Source organism: Rattus rattus, chromosome 5 (assembly GCF_011064425.1).
Source record: "Rattus rattus isolate New Zealand chromosome 5, Rrattus_CSIRO_v1, whole genome shotgun sequence".
Lineage (NCBI taxonomy): Eukaryota > Metazoa > Chordata > Mammalia > Rodentia > Muridae > Rattus > Rattus rattus.
The window spans coordinates 145,692,655-145,709,808 of record NC_046158.1 but is presented as its reverse complement, the minus strand read 5'-3'; positions in this window follow the sequence as shown (position 1 = coordinate 145,709,808).

The following is a 17,154-nucleotide window of genomic DNA, read 5'->3' as shown; positions in this document are numbered from 1 at the left end:
ATCAGAAATTGTGTGTGTGGCGGGGCGGGGGTGGCATTAATGGATGCTGAAGGAGTTATTGTCTTCAATTCTATGGGCACAGGCGGGCCCACCAGCTACCAGACTCCACACGCATGGTAACGCAGATGACCCTGGTTAGACTCAGTGAGTCACAAAACAGAAAGACATGTATGTGGGGAAAGGTTTCAAAGGAGAGATTGACAGGGGTGGGAGGCGGACAAAAGAAGTCGGAGGTGAACGGGATCCATAGTGTGCGTTAAGGCACTATCAAAGAATACATTAACAAAAGTGTGAGTTTCTTGCCCAGTTGAGCTTTCTTTCTGCTTTTTAAACAACTTTTGGTTGAGTGGGAGAATTGGCTGCTCAAAGGTGTTTGGTCATGACTCCGCTGCTGGTGGGTACAAGGTGCTTGCTTTGTTCTCTCTGAGTCCCATGCAGTGTGGTGGCTCCCAGAATTCTGGGTGTATGGCCATCCTGAAACTGCATGAGACCCTGATGAACTGGACACTCTCATATGCATGCCCCTTGGGCACTGCAATACCATGCGGTCATCTGCAAAGTTCACGCAGGACTACTGCACAATTGAATTACAAAAAAAATGAATTATTAATAAGTCACAAGAAATCGCATGCTTTACACAGATATCCAGTCTTGTGTCTGGCCACATTCTAAGCAATCCTCGGCTACTGTGATCTTCAAGCTGCAGCTGAGACATGCCTCGCAGGCCCTTGATCTGCTCCTCACACATGTGGGCCCCACCAGACATCACAAAGCACAAGTTCGAAAACAAAACCACTGTGTACTTCAAGATGGCCGATGCAGCGCTCTGAGCCCTGCGAGCAGTCTGGACACAAGACCGCTCGCCCCACACGTTCACAAAGACCTTCTCTGTTGTCCTCTGGGTACCTCAGTCTTGTTGCTGCCACCCAAAATAGACAGAAAGCTCTAAAGCGGAGGCTAAAGAGAGTGATGTCGCCGGTCTGGCTAACCACGTGATGCTCTGCTCCTTAATGGTTCTTTCACAGCCGTCATCCGCACAGACTGAGTTGTGCTGTCTGTTTTCCCCTGGTAGACGTCCAGAAACACACCAAGCCATGGTATGTACCTTCCTTAGAGAAACACGCTAAGAGAAGCTGGGGCCACGAATCAGGGCCTGGAGAGCTGTGTCTGACCCACGCTCCACAGAGGCAAGAGTCCAGTGAAGACACTCAGAACAAAATGATTTGGAATCTTTCTTGTTTCTTTGTTTCATGCTTGCGCACGTGCGTGCGTGTGTGTGTGTGTGTGTGTGTGTGTGTGTGTGTGTGTGTGTCTGACTTGTTTCTTTGTTTCCTGTGTGTGTGTGTGTGTGTGTCTGACCTTTTTGTTTCTTTGTTTCCTCTGTGTGTGTGTGTGTGTGTGTCTGACCTTTTTGTTTCTTTGTTTCCTCTGTGTGTGTGTGTGTGTGTGTGTCTGACCTTTTTGTTTCTTTGTTTCCTGTGTGTGTGTGTGACTTTTTTGTTTCTTTGTTTCCTATGTGTGTATGTATGTGTGTGTGTGTCTGACATTTGTTTCTTTGTTTCCTGTGTGTGTGTGTGTGTGTGTGTGTGTCTGACCTTTTTGTTTCTTTGTTTCCTGTGTGTGTGTGTCTGACTTTTTTTTGTTTCTTTGTTTCCTGTGTGTGTGTGTGTGTGTGTGTGTGTGTGTGTGTGTGTGTGTGTGATATTATGTATGTGCATCACATGTGTACTGTGGAAGTCAGATAGTTGTGAGCCACCATATGGATGCTGGAAACTGAACCCAGGTCCTCTCGAAGAACAAGAAATGCTCTTAACCACTGTGCCATCTCTCCAGACCCCAGTTTCTTTATACTCATAAGGAGCGTAGGTGTCATCATGCACGGACAACTGCTCCGAGGACTTGACAGATCTCTGTCATAACCCCCGGGATAGCCTGCAGGCACAAAGCTGTTACAGGCTCCCATTGTACAGACATGCGCAGTGAGAGATGGGGCGGTGAACATCTGCCAAAGTAACCGGCGAGGATTTGTACAAACGCAGAGGGTTTGGGGACACAACTCAGTTATTAGAGAGCTTACCCTGATGTCACACAGCCCAGATATGGCAGAGCGTGCCCATAATCTCAGCATGAGGAAGGGGAGGTAAGAGAATCAGAAGTTGGAGGCCATCTTCAACTACATGGTGACTTCCAGGCCAACCTAGATTGTTACCCGAGGACCTATCTCAAACTAATAAAATCAAATTAAAGGAGAATGTCTCATCCTCAGGCTAATATGATCTTCTACCCTCAGTAGGATGATGTCATTATGCCCCAAGGCAGGTCCAGGATAAGGCGAAGCCTATCATTGGATGAGAAGAAAGGGTAGGCGGGGCTGGGTGGGAGGGATCAAGATGGAGACAACGTAGCAGGATGATCCAGCTCCAGGTGGACTAGGTCACGTTTATCTTGTCTAGATGGGCGGTTTATATCTTTATTAATTGGCTGTGAATTTATTGTGGGTTGAGAATTAAACATATAAATTACAAGTTTCTAGAACTTTGGTTTTACCGGGCTACAGGGAATGGTGAGCAAAGTTCCCGTAGGGCAGAGAGACAGCCTGGAGACCGTAGCTATAGAATGCCTGGGGCTATCATAGCATGGTGTCATGCTAAAATGGCCCTCGGAACTCGATGTGTGTGTGTCAGGCGAGGTAACAACCCACCAAGGGGACAGTGTGAGAAAACAGCTGGCAGAGAGACAGCCAGAGCACGTCACAGGAGCCGCGCGGAGATGGAACGCATGGGTACTGGTAGCCGCCGATCCATTTTTGATTTTTACCGCAACAGCCCTCAGTGTCCAGACATCCATGAAGTCCCCAGCACACACTGTGACGGTTCCTTACCTTTTCTACCCTCGCTTGGGAACTGCTGCCCACACATTGCCCAGCTCCCTGGCTCCATCAACAAAACACTGACTTTGTCCTTCTTTCTTTCCTATAACCTTGAAGGACCCTGGCCACTCCTCCGTCTGATAAAGATAGTCAGGGAAGGTGACGTGTTAGAGTTGGCCCAGTAGGAAGATGGACACACCGCTGGGAGACAAGGTGGGGTCCTGTGAACAAAGAGTCCTTTCCAGAGCCCAAAAGTCCTAGAGGGAAAGTGGGCTTGCACCACAGACTACGTGGGTCTTCACCCCATGCAGTCGACAAAGAATGAGAACATTCTCCCTGCCTCACATGGCAAGGACCACTCATGCCAGGCTCTGAGGACTGTGCCAGCCTGGAGCCCGGCTGCCTTTCCTCATCTCTGTCAGATCTCGTAAGGGTCTGAGGTTGGAAAACACCATTATGTCCCCAGTATACAGATGGGAACCAAGGTTAGCAAATCAAAAAGAACTCCCCACTGAGACACAGTGTCGAGGGCTCCCAAGTCCCCAGACTTCGAAGGCTCCACACAGAGCATCCTTCTAAACCCTGGAGTCGATGTGGAGGAGTTGAAGGAAGCTAACGTCTAGGGAATGGGTCCTCCACACTCCCAGCAGCTCCCATTCTTGTCTCTGCACTGTGGTACCCAGAACCCACTGAGCTGGCAGCCCGCAGACCACTGCAAATAAAGAGTATGATGAATTCGCGTGTGCTTTCTGACACCTTACTCGTGTGTGAATAAGGCTACCTGGCATTTACATCGCCAAGAAACGAGAAGTAAGGCGAGAATTAACTCTGCTCCTCCTGTCATTAGATCGGTAATTTCTTCCTTTCCAGCCTGGCTTTTAGTGCCCTACCTTTCTTATTAAGACACGGTCCAAAAGCTCTTACCTTTATGATCAGTAATCACGTCTCCTACTTCATAATGAATTTGTATTATGCGGTTTAATTATATTAACCGTAATTGGATTTCAATTCAGTTTAGGCTTTTAAAAGAAACCTCGTGGTGCCAAGCAGCAATATTTCCTATCCAACGTATATAAGTTTGCTTGCAGATAATCAGAATGAGCCATAAAAAAATCTTTTGAAAGAAAATAAAACATATATTTTATTAGCAGTAATATAAATGGAAGAGCAAAAAAATATTGTACATTCAAGGAGAAAAAGAGATCAAAATAAAGAATTTAACCAGCTTTTGCATGCACCGCCAAACGGACTGCGGTGAGTTTGGATTCTGTGAGAGGTGCTTTTTATTAAACGTGGGGTGTTTTTATTTTAAGATGCCAATATTTATGACCTGCCAAAAGTAATGTTCTTTGCAATTATTCAAATGTATCAAGACAAGTTTTGCATGTCAAGGTCAAGGCATGTAAAAGCCCTTCCTATGTTAAAGACTGAATGTTTGTGTTTCTTAAATGCTATATGTTGGGATCCTACCCTCATTGTGATAGCAAGGGCAGTGAGGCTCCTGGGAGACAGTGAGGCCTGGACGCCCCATCAATGAGGTGGTCCCCTAATGAAGGGAAGCCTGCAAGCCCGCTAGCCTCCTTTGCTCATGTGAAACATAACACAAAGAGGCCGGTTTGCCGCCTGAAGAAAACTCTCATTAAACCTCAGTTATCCTGCAGCCTTAGCTCAGACTTCCACCCTCCAGGCCCCGGAGAAATCAATTCCTGATATTTAGACACCATTGTCTGCGGGCTCAGTAAGGCACGGTTTTTCTATATAATTCTATGGCGGCATGCTAACAAGAAACTGTGCCATGGGCTGACAACATGGCTAGTGGGGAAAGGCACTTGCCACCAAACCTGGCAATGTGAGTTCAAACCAGAAGAAGCCAGCCAACTCCTACGAATTGTCCTCAAACTGCCACCGGCACCTGGGAGGTTCATACCACCATCCTGACACACACACACACACACACACACACACACACACACACACACACACACACGTGTGAACAAACAAATGTAATTAGAATCACTTGAGAAGAAACAGCCTTTCATGCAGTTTTCAATCCCCAACACAGGGCAGGCTCTGACGTCAATGCCTGTTTGTTACTGTGTTTCAGTTGCCCCCTCCCCCACCTCATCTCTCCATAGACTTGAATGGAGAGTGGCACCTGTTTTCACGTCCCTTCCTCCAAGGAGAGACTTAGATGGCTGCAGTGATTCATTCTCTCCTGATTGCTCACTCTTAACCAGGTACAAAGACGCAGTTAAAACCCCACACTGGGTTAACACAGGAACCCCTGGTTAACACATGCACACATCCAGTTAGCGCATGCACAGGTAGTTATTGCACACCTCAGGACTTGCTACGTCCCTCTGGCTGAAATAGAGTCAAAGCCATCCGTCCACTGGATTTATGTTCTGGGTTTTTATGAAGCTTATGTTTAGCAAAAAGAAGAAGGAGGAAGGGAGAAAGAAAGAAAAAGAGAGAGAGAGAGAGAGAGAGAGAGAGAGAGAGAGAGAGAGAAAGGAAGAAAGGAAGAAAGGAAGAAAGAAAGAAAGAAAGAAAGAAAGAAAGAAAGAAAGAAAGAAAGAAAGAAAGAAAGAAAGAAATTACTGGAAACAATATACCAACACTTGAGACAGACTATCTGTGTGTGATGAATTAGTAATTCTGTTTTCCTGACACTTCTTCTCTACCCTTGGACTAAATATGTTAGGCATGAAATGGCTTATCTCCTAGAGCTCTGAGATGACCGTGCACTAACAGGTTAGCTGATGGGAGGCTTGCCCAGAAAGGAACTAAAAGAAAGGTAGGCAGAGAGGGGACTCAGCTGTAGGGGATCGTGGTTCTCCAAAGGGACACAGTGACACTGAGAACACTAGATGCTGACGGTTGTATACATTTAACATTTCCAGCTTCCATTTGTTCTCTTCACAAATGGAGAAACCACGTCCCCAGGGACAGAGTCCTAGGTAACAGGACAGAGGCTCCTTCCTGGGATAACCTTCTCTTTTTCTATCTGCTAAACCTTCAGACTCCTGAACTGAGAACGACAAAGCTGGCTGCTTCTCTGCACCCCAACCAAGGCAGCACCCACCTGGAAGAGCTCAGCTCTGCCTCAGGGAGACCTGGGTCTGACCCCTTCCTCTGCCATCCTTCCCCATCTGTGAGACAGGCTGCGAGCCCCTTAACTGCTCTGAAGTGTTGCCTCTCCTATGTATGATGTGGCGGGTTTCACCAGCCCCTCAACCTGTCAGTCGAGATGAGTGGCTATGAGGGCTGAGCATGGTGTGGGCTATTCAGTCAGAGATGGGTTATGTCAGAGAATGACAGCTGGATAGATGACCAATGATCAGGGGGGTAGATGACCAAGTCCCGGTCACCGAAAATAGGAGCCCTCACTGGTCCCCCTGAGAGCTCCGCTGGTCACTTTGGATATATGAAAAAGGCAGAGGAGCGTTTTTACTAGGGATGACCAGATTCAGGGCTGGAATAAGTTCTTTTCCCAATTAAGTGGCTGCCAGAGAGATATTCTATCTGGAACCTATTGTTTGATCAGACAGTGCATGTCTTCCGAGAAGGGCAGTTCCGCGGAAAAAATAATTAAACCGTGCAAATGTCACACACGAACCTCAGCCTGCTTGCAGACTTCCAAGGGTCTTTTCAAGATGAGTCATAGCATCTGAAAGAGGGGATATTATGTCATCATAATATGAGCCATGCTCAGGTTGAGTTCATGATTGATTAAAGACCCATCTGTGAAGGTTAAGAAAAGCACAGGATGAGGCAATGCCCAGCTCCAGGAAGCATGTGCCGTAACTGCCACCTAAGGAACATCAGGAGGGGACAGTTAGTGAAGTTTGGAAGGATGGCTTCAGAGACAGCACAGCTGCTGTGCCACGGTCATCAGTCCTCCTGGAAAATAGGCTAAGGCTGAACCACTCCAGGTATGTTGCTATAGCAGTCTCCTTCTAAATAAAACCTAAAATCATCCATCTTGGAGGGGGGGCTCTAAGACACAGGATGTTCCAGAAGGAAGTGGGACAGGACAGGAGCTCTTTAAGACACAGGAGGTGGGACATTCTGTACCACGGGCAGCTCAGGAAGTAAGCAACTCAAAGGGTTCAGGAAGTCCCTGAAACAGACCAGATTCACAAACTCCTTCTTCCCCAAGCATATGTAAACAGTAAGGACTGCCAGAAGACAGCCTGAGACAGGCTAAGCTGCCTAGAGGAACAGAGACCAGACAAGCTGCTGGAAGAGCCTTGGAAAGGACATTCTACCTGTTGAGCTGCCTGCGACCTGTGCAATGTGCTCCAGATTCCTAGCTCTGTGGACTGATAGCCGTGCTGGGTGGGCTTTGGTAATATGGCCATCACTGAGTCATTTCTGCTCCTGTGAGTGACCCCTCATCCATGCTCCTATATGTAACAACAATACAATTCATTAGCTCTCTAAGATGGATTTTGGTGGCCTCTGTAATTTGGTCAAATGTTGGTTCCCCAGCTTAGGGAGATGATGTTGGTTCTCCAACTTATGTCTCCCCAAAAATAGTGCCACATATCAGGGTAACTGTGTTGTTCAGGACAGCAGCTTGAGGTGGTGTCTTTACCTGAGTTATCCAAAGCAATACTATTGACCTGAGTTACTCCATCTTGGGTCTAAGCACCAAGGCAGAACGACCTGTGTCTTACAGTGCCTGACACAATCTGCCCCGGCCCCAACAGCAGGAGACACAGACTAACTGTGATTTGTACCAATAAGTAACAGTCCTGTGAGCACCCAGCCTATCAGAAACCCCAGATGCACCAGACGGAGCCCTCCCCTGGACCACAGATGGAGACCAGGGCCAGTAACATGGCACAGTGAGCCAAGGTGCTTACTGCTAAGCCCGATGACCTGTGTTCAACACCCAGGACCCATACACAGTGGAAGGACTCAAGTCCCAAAAGTTATTCTCTGAGATGCACTCTACCACATGCATGATATATAATTTAGACTTTTATTCGTTTATTTTGGTTTTTAGAGGGAGGGTCTCTCTCTAGAACCACGGCTATCCTGAAACTCTCACTATGTAAACCAGGTCAACCTTGATCCACAGAGATCTGCCTGACTCTGCCTCCCAAGTGCTAGGGTAAAAGGCATGTGCCACCTTGCCTGCGTTAAATTTTTGTTTTTAAATTACTTTATGTGCATGAGTGTTTGTCTGCACGTGTGTACATGCGCTGTATGCAGGCAGTGTCTGCAGAGGCCTGAAAAGGATGTTGGATTCCCTCGAATTAGATTTACAGATGGCTGTGAGCCACCATGTGGGTACTGGGAATTGAATCGTTCTCCAGTGCTCTTCCTTACTGCTGACCCCTCTCTCCAGCCTCTATAGTCAAATGTGTGTCTATACTTACAGACAGACAGACATATGTGTTTGTGTATAAATATATATATACATATACACATATGTATGTGTAGTGTGTATATGGTGTGTGTATTATGTATGTGTGTGTGTGGTATGTTTGTGTGTGTGTATGTGTGGTATGTGTGTGTGTGTGTGTGTTGTGTTGTGTGTGTGTGTGGTATGTATGTGTGCAAGTTTGTGTGTATGTGTGGTTTATATGTGCAGCGTGTATGGTATGTGTGTATGTATGTGGTATGTGTGTGCTGTGTATGGTATGTGTGTGTAAAGGTGTAGTATGTGGTATGTGTGGTGTGTGTGGTAAGTGTGGTGTGTGTGTGAAGTATGTGGTGTAAGGAGGGGATATAGTGTATGTGTGGTGTACAGTGTAGGGTGTGTGTGTGTGTGTGGTGTGTGTGGGAGGTGTCTGCATGAAGCAACTAAACACTGTGATGTGATTGGCTTGCTGACCCGGTCTCCATTCATTAGAATCAGAAGAATGGGGCCACAGGGAAGAACCTTCAGCTCTGCTCAGGTGATGCATGGCCTCCCCACACTCATGCTAGGACCTCCATGCCAGGACTTGCATTTAACAAGGCTACATTCCAAACAGCACTGCGCCTGCAGTGTGTAAAACCTACCCCTGGCCCCCACAGAGACGTGTCAGCCTCAGCAGTCTGCCCACCTGTGCCTTAAGGATAAGTTCTCTGACCCATGTAGGCTCGTTAACCCTCTGGAGCCATGCTAACACACAGACACACACACAGACACACACACACACACACACACACACACACACACAGACACACACACACACACACACACATACACACACACACACACACACACACACACACACACACACAAAGACACATACAGACACACACACATGCATACACATGCACACTCCCCCCCACACTTACACACACACAGACACACATACATACACACATACACACACATACACACACACACACACACACACACACACACACACACACACACACACACACACACACACACACACACACACACACAAACATACACACACACACACAAACACACACACACACACAACACACACAAACATGCACACACACACACAGACACACAGACATACACACACACATATAAACATACACACACATACACACACCACACACACACACACACACACACACACACCACGGTATGAAATGAGTGATCTGAGAATTGGTATTAGGAAAGACGTCATCATGTAAATCCCTTGGCATTTATGCTCAGGGCTGCATGTGCATCCTACTATCAACTGTTACACTTTGCCATCAAGTACACTGCCTGAATTAGCCATGTGCTTAAGAGAGCGAGGCCAAGCACTTGCCACTCAGAGACAGGATGAGGTCCCCTTTGTATTAGGAGTAGAAACCATCAGGAACCAACTGACTCTGCTTGCCTACTTGGTTGGCCCGGCTCTGCACCCTTCTCCAGAAAGTAAAACTTTTTGCCTTGCTCAAATACTTTGGATTGTGTGGCCTTTCTCTTGGGAGCCCAGACCCTTTTGTAGTATTGCTCATGACCGCCCCAGTCCCTCCCCCTGAAGTCTCTCTTCCGTCCCTGAGTTGTTACAGGTGAGGATGGGGTCCAGAGGGAATCCACTTGGGTTTCCAGGTGCTGTGGTCCTGGGACAAAGGACTGGGCCGGGGATAGGACATATGAGGGTGGTAGGAATAGTCAGTTCACTAAGAAAGAGCCATGGAACTCAGGCAGCATGAGGAGAAATCCTAGCTTTCTCTGAAGTCAAGTGTCACTAGCTGCCAACTGACCGGGCCCAGCGAATACTCAGAAGAGTCTGGCCCCAGCCTGCAGCTTTTACAGTTTGAGCTCCTGTGTGGAAATGCCCTGTGTTCATGACCAACTGAAGGTGGTCGCCAGGTCCCATGACGGTGGAAGGGAAGTGTCTGTCACACATGTGGCTTACACACACACATGTTGTGGTCATTAGGACCTTCATTAGTAAAGCAGATCTTGTCCTGTTGTTTAACTGGTCAGCTATGTCAACCTCAGCGTTGCAAATGTACACTTACTGAGCCAAGAGGAGGCAGGGACACTCAAGCAGGCAGGGGCAGAACTGTAAAATCTTAGCCTGAGCTGTCTCTGCTCAGCCCTGCAGCATCCAGACAGACGTCAGTCAGACATCACAGTGTGGGGCAGCCGAAAGGTCAAGTTGGATGCCTTTAAAATACCAAATGTGTGGCACACGTTGTTTCCTTCTTCAAGAGAACCCTCCTTAGGGTAAAAGTGGATCAGAGACTTGGAAAAGGTTAGAAGCTCACACTGGCATTGAGTCAAGAGAACCACAATTCTTTATAACATGTTGACATAGCTCCCAAATTTGGGGACACGGTGTTCCATGTGGCCCTAGGTTGGGACAGGGAGGGGGTCGTTGCTTTCTCTCATTTGTTAACAATATGCCCAAATTGCAGGGACCCCCAAAGATCACCGAGGATCCAATTCTGATGCAAACACACAAGGGTCTTGATTAAGAGCTCACACCCAGGAGCAAGGACTCTCACTGTGCTGAACAGGTCACAAGTGAGAGCCTCAAGTCTAGGGGTGCAGACTATTTATTGTAGTTACAACAAACTCGGGTAATCTCCACACGGGTCAGCACGTTAGTATTTTTTAAACTGCAAGTCTGACGTGATCTGCAGGAACCGAACACGGGGGCAAAACCACCTGACACACGGGGTGGCTAGGTTATTCTTTCCTGCAGGATGTCTTAGGTTGTCTACATGGACCTTGGCCCTGCTGCTGTAGCCTGACTGGCTGTTGCTGGGAGTAAGGGGGCTGCCATAGGATGTTTGCTCGAGTGGACTCTGTGGTTTTCCTCCTGAAATTGGAGTTTAACCCCTGGAGTGTCTTCTCAAAAAACAAAAACAAAAACAAAACAAAACAAAAAACTGGGGTTGGTTGGGCTTTACAGTTAATCTTAATATTCACATATATTCTCTCTCCACCCCTCCCTCCTCCCCTCTCTCCCCACCCCTCCCTCTTCCCCTCCCCCCACCCCTCCCTCTCTCCCTCTCTTCTCTCCCCTCTCCCCCCACCCCTCCCTCCTCCCCTCTCTCCCCACCCCTCCAAATAGACCAAGGTGAGGAACCTCTGATAGAGCATTCTTCAGGTTATGAACCTCAGGCACGCCTGTGAGTCACAGAAGGTCTTTCATTGGGGCACTTCTCTCTCTCTCTCTCTCTCTCTCTCTCTCTCTCTCTCTCTCTCTGTGTGTGTGTGTGTGTGTGTGTGTGTGTGCTCCTCCCCCTCCCTCTCTCCCTCCCTCCCCAGACCCTCCTCTCTCTCCCCAACTCTCTCTCCCTGCCATAGGACTGCAAGACACCGCTACAGAACTCCAACTCCAGTTCAGGATCCTCACCCCACTCCCTTCTTGGCTAAACAAACAGAAAGCTCGCACCCTCGCAAATGCCAGCCTACCGAAAGAAAGTTTCTTTTTCCTGCCACTCCGGTTTTCTGCTGGAACGTCCTCAGTTCAGTTCGCTTTCCCAGCAGCCCTGCAAGACCCACAACTAGGTAGAGATCGGAGCCCAGGATCAGACTGAGTTTATTCAACAATCCTTAAACTCAAATGCAAATGCTAAGCCAGGCCCCCAGCTGGGTTGCAAGGAGGTCTCCGCAGTTGAATGGGGAGCAGCTTTTATTAAATTATGTGTCTAGTGTGCCTTTTATAACGAGTTATGTGCATTACCCCAGTCAATTAATTTCAACAATCTTTGGCTCCAAGGCAATCTTGCTGCTTTGTGTCAAACGGACCAAGCTGATGAGCCTCTGAAAGGGCATTCTTTCCGTTTCTGAACCTCAGACAGACTATGGGTCATAGAAGGTCTTGCCTGGGGCACTTGTCCCTGCCTCACCACTACATTCTCCCGTCCTGGAGAGCGACCCCCTCAAAATCCAGCCGCAGTATCCTCCACAGTGGGATTCTAATTGCATTTTCTAATCACCAGGGATTTTCTTCCTGCTAGTGAAGAAAACTCTGCTTCCCAAATTAGCTTTACAGAAGGGAAGACTTGTGGGTGGCGAGCCAATTACAGAGCAGGGTTTCTGAATAGACTGTGAATGGCTCAGCCAGACTATCCCATCCACAGTGGAAACCTTTCCTCCAAGACTAGAGCGAAGGTTTGACAAGCATCATCCTTGTGCTTGCTGGGGTTGTGAGGGAACACAAGACCCTCAAAGGGCTCAGGCTCCCCACCAAAAACCATAGCTTACAGTGGGCTCAGAGTGTTAGCGAGGGCTACGCCATTTTTGTAAAGCACCTCCATTTCGGTTAACCAGTGACAGTAATTTGGTTTTTGGAACTAAAATAGCTTGTTTCTCTAGATTCTTCCCTCCTGGCCCTATCGACCCCCCGGTGATGGGAGATGCTTATCGATCACCTGGCATTCGTTAGCTGACTACTGGCTGGTTACCCTAGCAACAGCCAACTGAAGGCCAAATTAGGAAACTTTTCAAACTCCTTCATCCCTCATCCTTTTCTGCCCTTTGTTGCCCCAGCCTGTAAACTTTGATCCTTACAGAGACACAGCAGCACCTGCAGGGTTCTGGGTCCTCCCTCCCTGGGAATAAAAGTCTGCACTGTCCCTTTGTGTCTTTTTCCTTCTGCCAATCTTACTCAGGTTCTGTCTGAGTTCTAGAAATGGGCAGGGTCACATGATAATGCAAGAAAGGGGACCAAGAAGTCTCAGGGAGGCCCAGCTCTCAGCCTGGGCTCATCCCGACCCTAGGAATAAATTCTAGTCTGTCTGTCTGTCTGTCTGTCTGTCTGTCTCTCTCTCTGTCTCTCTCTCTGTGTCTGTGTTCTCTTCTGTCTCTCTCTCTGTTCTCTCTCTCTCTCTCTCTCCCTCTCTCTGTCTCTCTCTCTCTCTCTCTCTCTCTCTCTCTCTCTCTCGCTTGCTCGCTCACTTTCTACACCTGAAAAAAACGGGCATAGTAACAGTGCCAAGTGTGGCACTGTTATAAGCAATGACCCTGGGAACGACTGGAACAGAGCAGGGCTTATGTTCAAGGTTTTGCACTCTGCCTTACGACTCGGGGATAAACCAGCCTGGTGCTGATCTTCCCACTGTGACTAAAATCACAGGAGTTAGAAGACTAGAGAGAGGAATAGCAGACAGTCCAGGAGTCACCTAAAACACCCAGCGATAGCTTGGCAAACTGGCATTTGAAAGAGAATGATTTAACGCTTAACCGATGTCTGGAGCACAGTTGGTAGCCGAACTTAAGAAATACAGTGTAAATATTAAATGTCGCCATTTCCCTAGTCTCCAAGGGGAAGTTCTTTATGAATAAGGTAGCCCCTGTTTCTGAAAAAAATCTCAGATCACAGTATCAAATTATAGGACAAATATCACGTGTAGATGAGACACTTAGCAGGAGCAGCTACTGAGGCAAAACTGAGGATTCCTTGGCTCGAAATCCTTTCCCTCAGTGATGGGTACGATGTTTGTCAAGCAGATGTGTTACCATCCTTCATTTCAGTGAACTAGGTACCTTGAGGGCGGGAACAGTGTTGGTCTCCTTAGGTTTCACATCTTTTGGCTTACCACAATGTTTAGCACATTTGTAGCAATTTCTTGGGTGGATGGATAGATAATGGATGGATGGATGGATGGATGGTGGATGGATGGGTAGATGATGGATGGGTGGATAGTGAATAGATTGATGGATGGTGAATGGATTGATGATTGATTGATATATCAGAAGTGAATCAATGATGATGGATGGATAAATAGATGGAGGACAGATGGACAGGATGGTGGTGGGTGGATGGATGGATGGATAAAGATGGTGGATTACATGGATTAGATGGACAGATGGATACTGATGGATGGATGGATTGGATAAATGGGGACATTCTGGAATGATTAGTGAAGATTAACAGTTCTTAATGCTATGGACGTTAAGATGGGGGGCAGACACTGCTTTGGTGACCTGTTGATTCTAAATGGGGACACACACCATCCGTAAGTGGGGCACACTGCTTTGTGATGATAGACACACCCCTAACTTTCCCGCTGATACAGTTTTTCCAAGTTACAGTGAATTAAAGAGCTTCCTTTCAGAACATTTCCGTCCTCAGCTGCAACTTAAAATCCTGCTTCAAAGCAAACATGGGGACACACACCTGTGCTCCCAGCACCCAGGAAACTGAGGGGAAGATTGCCTGAAGGCTAGCCTGGGCTACAGAGTAAAACCTAGTTTTTAAACCATCAAAAGTAAGAGCTTCTTCAAAAGGTTCAGTGACCAAATACTCACTTCTCATTTCCTAATCTCCTGACAGTGAATTAGTCATGTGACTAGTCCCAGCCAATAGGCTACAAGCAGAAAAAAGACGCTTCTTACACCAGAGGCAGTGTGTGATAGCTGCTTTGTGACCTTCCAGCCAGCTCTAACTGTAAGCCAAGACCCCTGCCACCCCATGCGGAATGCATGAAACCAAGAGACAAACCATTACAGAGCTGTGGAAAATAGTGTGGTCAACATTCTTCTGCCAATACTATTGAGTTTTAGGAACAGTTTCACAGATATCATTTTGAAGCCATCAAATATATTTTGCCTGCAGGAAAAAAATATAGTAGATATCAATGTTTATTTTATGTCAACCTGACATAAGCTATGGTCATCTGAGAGGAGAGAACCTCAGTGGAGAAAATGCTTCCAGAACATCAGGCTGCAGACAAGCCTATTGGGCATTTTCTTAATTAGTAAATGATGGGTCCAGCCCATTGTGGGTGGGGACACCTCTGGGATGATGGTCCTGGGTTCTATAATAACAGGCTGAGCCAGCCTTGAGGAGCAAGCCAGTAAGCAGCACCCCTCCATGGTCTCTGCATCAGCTTCTGCCCTGTGCGAGTTCCTGCCTTGGTTCCCCTCAATGGACTGTGACACGTGTATAAGCCAGATAAACCCTTTCCTCTTCAAGTCGCTTTGGTCATGGTGTATCATCACAGCAACAGTAACCCTAACTAAGACACGCACCAACCACACAAATAGAATGAACTGAACATTTTGGAATTCCCTATTAATAAAAGGTTATAATTGTAGCCGAAATAGGTATAGTTACTCCTCAGAAAATATGGAGGGTTAGACCCAGGACCCCTGTGGATACCAAAATCCAAACTGAGCTGGGCACGGTCCACCATCCCGTCCTTTGAAGGTACAGGCTAGTGGGTCAGGAGTTCACGACACATACACAGTAGGCTCAAGGATCGCCTGAACTCTGTCTCATAAAACAGACAAGCTAAAAGCAGTGTCGAGATGGTCCAGCGGGTAAAGATACTTCCTCGTGACTTGATTTTGCTCCCCAGAACTCACACAGAGAACTGACTCCCACAAGCTGTCCTCTGACCTACAGGCACTCAGACAGGGAGAGAAAGAAATTCCTTTAAAAGTCAAGTGTTCGTTTAAAAAAGGAAACACAAAAGATGAATACGTTTTTCATACAAAATGGTAAATGGCAAAATATTTGCATATAACCTATGCACGCCCTCCCACATGCTTTAAGCTATCTCTGGGCTAAGAATAATGCCTAATATGTAAATGCTATGCAAATAGTTGACACCTTGTATTGTTTGGGAACTATGACAAGAAACTACTTTGTACCTATTCGATACGCATGCAAATTCTCCTCCAATTATGTTCAAACTGTGGTGGCTGAACTTAAGCTACCACCCACAGAAAGAGAAGGCTAACCCTGCGTGATCACAGTTGTATGCCAAGCCTTCTCAACCATCTTTCCCCTCAAGCATGGGACTTGTGACATGGCCCCATTCCTCTTTCTTGTGGGTTTGTATAATTATTTTAAGATGAGGACGGAGCAAGGGGGATGGTTCATGGGTTAAGGGCTGCCACACAAGCATGGGGGATTGAGCTGGGATACTCATAATTCACATAAAAGGCTGCATGTGACCTGGAACCCCAGAGCTATGAGGCAGAGACGCTAGATGTCTGGGTTTCCTGGCAGCAAGTCTAGCCAACTGATGAGTTCAGGTTCAGTGAAAGACCCTGGCTCGAAACATGGTGGAGAATGGTAGAGGAAGACACTTGACATCAATCTCTAGCCTTCCCCCACTCACACCCCATGCCACACACACATGTACACACATGCATATATGCACACATGTACATATACCCAATACATGCAGGTGCACACGCATGCATGCAGGTGCACACGCATGCACAAGAAGGAGTAAAGAATCTAAATTTTAGCCCCTTCATTAAGGGGTATTATTTAAGTTAATTTCAAGAAAATCCTCCAGGAGAACACAACGATTTTCTGGTTCTAGTTCAAGTTTAGATTCTAGAGCCTCTGCTCTCCCTGATCTGAATTTCCTCAACCCTGGTGATTTTGGGCTCCGGTGCTTCACCGAGAATGCAGCTGTGAGACAAACAACACTCAAGAGACCTGACTGAAGAGGGCTGAAGAAGGACCAGCTGGCAAAAGCGTGGCCATGGCTAGGGGAAGCAGACAGGAATCGGGAAGTGGTTCAGGCCCAGCAAGGACCATTGGGGAAATGGAAGTAGCAGATTCTAGAAACTGGGAGAGAGGACACTTGACAGAAGCTGTCTCCTGAGATGAAGAGCTATCCCCGCCATCCTCTGACAGGGCTTGAGTGCAATCACACAATGGCTCCAACTGGACAAGCAGAAAACCACAGAACAACAGGCAGACGGACGCAGGCCACGCAGCACAACCCATACAGAAGACGACAGGCACCCAAAGAGAGCCAGGGTATCACAACCACAGACCAGGCTAAAAACAATGCTTTTTTGCCATTCAGCTATTCTGAGTAGATACATACATGTTTGTGAATGTACACATACATACATACACACACATGCATATTACAGTCTG